Here is a 6,905-nt window from a genome sequence, read left to right on the forward strand (position 1 = left end):
CTATTTTATTCTACCACCACAACACACACAACACACACACACACACACACACACACACACACACACACACACACACCACCACACACACCACACAACACCACACACCACACACACACACACACACACACACACACACACACACACACACACACACACGTATAACTGAATGCCGCTTTCATCTGATGAAGAGTATGCATTTGAATTCCTAATTGTACATTGTTACCAAAATATCCACTCTGACATGTGGGTAAAGAAAAACGTTATGGTATACAACCTGACAAGAACCCAGATGAACCCAGCTAAAGGGCACACAGTAATGAATGAGCCATGGATAAAAAAATGTATGGTTTATACATTGTTAAAACATATCTTACGGGTTCCAATGTCAGAGCACAATGTATACTGTATCAGCGAGCATGGAAATATGTTTTGTGTACGTTCTTTACCAATGGACATGGTGCAAACATACATGGATTGCAAAATTGTATCCAAGCATAAAAAAGGCATCCAAAATACAGCAATCCATTTACAGCCCTTGAAATCTTTCCTTGTCTCCAATTTCAAAGACATTTCATCAGATTGGCCAGACTAGTGGCTCCCGAGTGTCGCAGAGGTCTAAGACACTGCATCTCAGTGGAAGAGGCGTCACTGCAGTACCTGGTTTTAATCCAGGCTGCATCACATCCGTCCGTGATTGGGAGACCCATAGGGCAGTGCACAATTGGCCAGGCTAGGCAGTCATTGTAAATAAGAATTTGTTCTTTCCTGACTTGCCTAGATAAATAAAAACATTTAAAATAGTGTACCATTTGTCTTATGAAACATTAATCTTCATGTGGCAACCCAATCCACATCCATTTAACTTCAGATTTCTCCATGAATCAATAAAACCTAAAAGCATTTATTTATTTTTTACAAGGAGAGAAACAATAAAGACAGTGGAAAGCAACACCCAAACACATTCAGCAGCATGGCTGCCTGGCTGGAGCAGTCAGTGGAAGTGCAAAACAAATACATGTCAGAAGAGCGGGTGAACAGAGGAGAGGATGAGAAGAGATGAGAGGCTGGAAAAGATACATGTCTGGGCCCTGGGTAAAGCATTAGCAGCCATAATGGGAAACTTCCCTATCAGACAAACAGCAACAGTACTAGAGGGAAGGATGGCTTCACTGGTAAGAAGCAGGCCATGCTACAGACAAATATCACAATCACCACTATATGCTATAATGGCTAGTTGACACAAACTGATGTTTCCTTTGTTGTAGGATGATGGAAGGTTGAATATTTTTGCATGTTCAAAAGCATGATACTGTATCGAGCCTCTGTTATGGGATTTGCTTTCAGCCAACATGCGCTAAGCTTATCCATACACACAAGTCGTCACAGTATCATATGCACTGACATTGAAGCTGTACCATAATCTTGTTTTTGTAATCTCCTATATCACTGTGTCGGAAGAATGGTAAGGGTCAACAGGGTAAATTCAAGAATTGAATTCCTAATTGAAAACAAGGGGCCCTTTGCATTAATAGATGACATTTAGATTGATTCCCTAAATTGATTGAGTTTAAATGAAATTGACTCAGGGTTTACTCACAGTTCCAAGCAGAGCTGACAGGATTCAGGAGTTGATCCAATAGTCCATAGCAACCTGAAAGTCTMATTCTTTTCCTGACTGGGCCCTTGGGGTTCTGTACCCATAACACAGTCCACATTCACATAGTCTCAGAGGAACAGGGTCTGGTGGAACTGGCCGGGGAAGTATTGGTTGTGATCAGGACACACTTTGTTCCTGTAGCTAAGGTCCAGTGGGCTGGGTTTCAGGGTACTTCCAAGTTTCAGGTCACGGTTTAAACACGGTTTAAAAGTCGTCTCGAGCTCAGTGATCTCCATAAACACATACCACCTGAAGAAAGAGAAGACAAGAGAAAAGGTTGGACCATGGTTGCTGCTATTGAAGTGGCTATAGCAAACCTTATTGCCTCCTTACTATGGTGACACCCCCAGATATAGTACATTCAAAATAGCTTTAAAAAGACCAGGGAATTCCATGAATACAGTCATGACCTYGACTCCACTGTTTGCTTGTCAGTCAAAATACATGTTTCTCTTGCTCATTGTTTGGGCCTGACTCAGAGGAAAAGTCTTCATAAAAGAGATGAACAAACTAATAAAGCTACTTCCTGTGTACACCAGGAGTGGGTGTCTGATTGAGTGAACTGTACCGTAGAGAGAGATTGTACTATGCTAGACTGTGTGGGTGAGAGAAGGGAGGGTCGAGGATAGAGAGAGGAAAAGAGAGAGAAAGAAAGAGAAGTGGTGTAGTGTTCACAGTCACGAGTGAGTGTGTGTGTGCGCGTGTGCGTGTGCATGTGTGCATGTGTGTGTTATTCTGTTCCTTTGTCTGCACTGAGACAAACCCCTTTGTTCTAGCCCACACAGTGTAGAAAAGCAAAATATGAAAATTTCAAGAGCTATTAAATCGCTAAGCATGCAATCTAATCCCACCCACGGCAGAATTTCAGAACAGAGTGAGGAATAGACAATCAGTTATGCTATCTCTCAACAATAGAAACATTGAATACTAAAAATGTTTTACATGACAGCCAAGCAAAACACATATACAGTACAATGCTGTTTTTATTATGGCATCTACACAAAACACATCCAGTTCATTACATATTTGGAATTGACAGTATTTCATTCCAATGTGCTCTAAACGACAAAGTATTGCTACACATTGTTGCATTTTGGAATCTGAGCGCCCAAAACAAAGCATTGACAGTGGCGTTACTTTATGGCTCTAGCAGTGTACGAAGGAAAAAGCATGGCACTGAGTGCCTACTCACTCCCTCTCGCTCTCCCAGCCCCAGAGCTCCTCTACCCACAAGTGGAAACACAAAGCCAGATTGTTAGCACCCGGCCACTGAGACAGAGCAGAGGTGAGTCAGTGAGCTTAGCTGGAGAAGCCTTCTCATACAGAGTTGTGATGGGAAAATGGGGCCTCTAGGAAAAAGGGAAGAACTATTGTGCAATGTCAGTTTTCTACTGATTCAAAATAATGGACGAGAACCTGGGACAGATAAGGAGCTTCTATTGGGTTACATGATAATGATCACATTCAAAAACTGCTGACACAGATTATACAAACAGTTACTTATCCCTGTTGATGGTACATGACTTTCACTGTTCATTGGCTTACTTTAGCGATGCACGATATATCGGTCAGCATATCGGAAACGGACAATATTAACTAAAAATGCCAACATRGGCATCGGCCCGATGTCTAGTTTAAAGCCGATGTGCAAAACCGATGTCAAAGCTGACGTGCATACCTACAGTTGAAGTCAGAAGTTTACATACACCTTAGCCAAATACATTTAAACTCAGTTTCACAATTCCTGACATTTAATCAGAGTATAAATTCCCTGTCTTAGGTCAATTAGGATCACCACTTTATTTTAAGAATGTGAAATGTCAGAATAATAGTAAGAGAGAATATTTATTGTCAGCTTTTATTCTTTCATCACATTCCCAGTGGGTCAGAGAAGTTACATACACTCCAATTAGTATTTGGTAGCTTTGCCTTTAAATTGTTTAACTTAGGTCAAACGTTTCAGGTAGCCTTCCACAAGCTCCCACAAAAAAGTTGGCCGAATTTTGGCCCATTCCTCCCGACAGAGCTGGTGTAACTGAGTCAGGTTTGTAGGCCTCCTTGCTCCACACGCTTTTTCAGTTCGCCCACAAATGTCTATAGGATTGAGGTCAGGCGTTGTGATGGCCAGTCCAATACCTTGACTTTGTTGGCTTAAGCCATTTTGCAAAACTTTGGAAGTATGCTTGAAGACCCATTTGCGACCAAGCATTAACTTCCGACTGATGTCTTGAAGTTTGTTTCATATATCTACATCATTTTCCTCCCCGTGATGCCATCTATTTTGTGAAGTGCACCAGTCCCTCCTGCAGCAAAGCACCCCCACAAACATGATGCTGCCACCCTTGTGCTTCACGTTTGGGATGCTGTTCTCTCGGCTTGCAAGCCTCCCCTTTTTCCTCCAAACATAACGATGGTCATTATGGCCAAACAGTTCTATTTTTGTTTCATTAGACCAGAGGACATTTCTCCAAAAAGTACAATCTTTGTCCCCATGTGCAGTTGCAAACCGTAGTCTGGCTTTTTTATGGCGGTTTTGGAGCAGTGGCTTCTTCCTTGCTGGGCAGCGTTTCAATTTATGTCGATATAGGACTTGTTTTACTGTGGATATAGATACTTTTGTACCTGTTTCCTCCAACATATTCACAAGGTCCTTTGCTGTTGTTCTGGGATTGATTGGGACTTTTCGCACCAAAGTACGTTCATCTCTAGGAGACAGAAGGTATGACGGCTGCGTGGTCCCATGGTGTTTATACTTGCGTACTATTGTTTGTACAGATGAACGTGGTACCTTCAGGTGTTTGGAAATTGCTCCCAATGATGAACAAGACATGTGGAGGTATACACTTTTTTTTCTGAGGTCTTGGCTGATTTCTTTTGATTTTCCGATGATGTCAAGCAAAGAGGCACTGAGTTTGAAGGTAGGCTTTGAAATACATTCACAGGTACTGTCAATCTCCAATTGACTCAAATTATGTAAATTAGCCTATCAGAAGCTTCTAAAGTCATGACATAATTTTCTGGAATTTTCCAAGCTGTTTGAAGGCACAGTCAACTTAGTGTATGTAAACTTCTGACCCACTGGAATTGTGATACAGTGAATTATAAGTGAAATAATCTGTCTGTAAACAATTGTTGGAAAAATGACTTGTGTCATGCACAAAGTAGATGTCCTAACCGACTTACCCAAACTATTATCCCTGTTGATGGTACATGACTTTCACTGTTCATTGGCTTACTTTAGCGATGCACGATATATCGGTCAGCATATCGGAAACGGACAATATTAACTAAAAATGCCAACATCGGCATCGGCCCGATGTCTAGTTTAAAGCCGATGTGCAAAACCGATGTCAAAGCTGACGTGCATACCTACAGTTGAAGTCAGAAGTTTACATACACCTTAGCCAAAAACATTTAAACTCAGTTTCACAATCCTGACATAATCAGAGTATAAATTCCCTGTCTTAGGTCAATTAGGATCACCACTTTATTTTAAGAATGTGAAATGTCAGAATAATAGTAGAGAGAATTATTTATTTCAGCTTTTATTTCTTTCATCACATTCCCAGTGGGTCAGAAGTTTACATACACTCAATTAGTATGTTGGTAGCTTTGCCTTTAAATTGTTTAACTTAGGTCAAACGTTTCAGGTAGCCTTCCACAAGCTTCCCACAAAAAAGTTGGCCGAATTTTGGCCCATTCCTCCGACAGAGCTGGTGTAACTGAGTCAGGTTTGTAGGCCTCCTTGCTCGCACACGCTTTTTCAGTTCGCCCACAAATGTCTATAGGATTGAGGTCAGGCTTTGTGATGGCCAGTCCAATACCTTGACTTTGTTGTCCTTAAGCCATTTTGCCAAAACTTTGGAAGTATGCTTGGAAGACCCATTTGCGACCAAGCATTAACTTCCTGACTGATGTCTTGAGATCTTGTTTCAATATATCTACATCATTTTCCTCCCTCGTGATGCATCTATTTTGAAGTGCACCAGTCCCTCCTGCAGCAAAGCACCCCAAACATGATGCTGCCACCCTGTGCTTCACGTATGGGATGTGTTGCTTCGGCTTGCAAGCCTCCCCTTTTCCTCCAAACATAACGATGGTCATTATGCCAAACAGTTCTATTTTTGTTTCATTAGACCAGAGGACATTTCTCCAAAAAGTACAATCTTTGTCCCATGTGCAGTTGCAAACCGTAGTCTGGCTTTTTTATGGCGGTTTTGGACAGTGGCTTCTTCCTTGCTGGGCAGCGTTTCAATTTATTCGATATAGGACTTGTTTTACTGTGGATATAGATACTTTGTACCTGTTTCCTCCAACATATTCACAAGGTCCTTTGCTGTTGTTCTGGGATTGATTGGGACTTTTCGCACCAAAGTACGTTCATCTCTAGGAGACAGAAGTATGACGGCTGCGTGGTCCCATGGGTTTTATACTTGCTACTATTGTTTGTACAGATGAACGTGGTACCTTCAGGTGTTTGGAAATTGCTCCCAATGATGAACAAGACATGTGGAGTATACACTTTTTTTCTGAGGTCTTGGCTGATTTCTTTTGATTTTCCGATGATGTCAAGCAAAGAGGCACTGAGGTGAAGGTAGGCTTTGAAATACATTCACAGGTACTGTCAATCTCCAATTGACTCAAATTATGTAAATTAGCCTATCAGAAGCTTCTAAAGTCATGACATAATTTTCTGGAATTTTCCAAGCTGTTTGAAGCACAGTCAACTTAGTGTATGTAAACTTCTGACCCACTGGAATTGTGATACAGTGAATTATAAGTTAAATAATCTGTCTGTAAACAATTGTTGGAAAAATGACTGTGTCATGACAAAGTAGATGTCCTAACCGACTTACCCAAACTATAGTTTGTTAACAAGAAATTTGTGGAGTGGTTGAAACACTTAGGTGAGTCATAAAACTCGTTTATGTAAACTTCCGACTTCAACTGTATATAACGTAGTTAGATGACATAATGACACCACGAAAATACAGTGCAGAACAAAAGCAGACACGGAACAAAAGCATACACAGAACAAAAGCAGAAAAATACTAAGCGCACACTTCCAACAACTAAACAAGTCTAGTCGAGCAGTCATTTGAAAGGAGTAAGAACATTTCAGCGAGACAACTCAAAGACAAATCCCTTAACACCAAGATAATGGAATTCATTGCCTTTGACAATCAACAGTTCTCTGTTGTGGATGATGTTGGCTTTCGCCGACTGGTTGAGCACCTCGAGCCAAAGC

General features: G+C 41.2%; 1 protein-coding gene across 1 annotated transcript in view; it reads right to left on the reverse strand.

The window, feature by feature from the left end:
- Nucleotides 1-6,905, reverse strand: part of LOC111977320 (receptor-type tyrosine-protein phosphatase epsilon-like) — a 69,224-nt gene that overhangs the window by 39,876 nt on the left and 22,443 nt on the right. The window contains exon 2 of the mRNA XM_024006697.2: nt 1,598-1,906. The gene's annotated coding sequence lies outside the window, so the exon portion shown is untranslated. The remainder of the gene's footprint in view (nt 1-1,597; nt 1,907-6,905) is intronic.

The sequence above is a fragment of the Salvelinus sp. IW2-2015 genome, linkage group LG18 (genome assembly GCF_002910315.2).
Source record: "Salvelinus sp. IW2-2015 linkage group LG18, ASM291031v2, whole genome shotgun sequence".
NCBI classification, from domain to species: Eukaryota; Metazoa; Chordata; class Actinopteri; order Salmoniformes; family Salmonidae; genus Salvelinus; species Salvelinus sp. IW2-2015.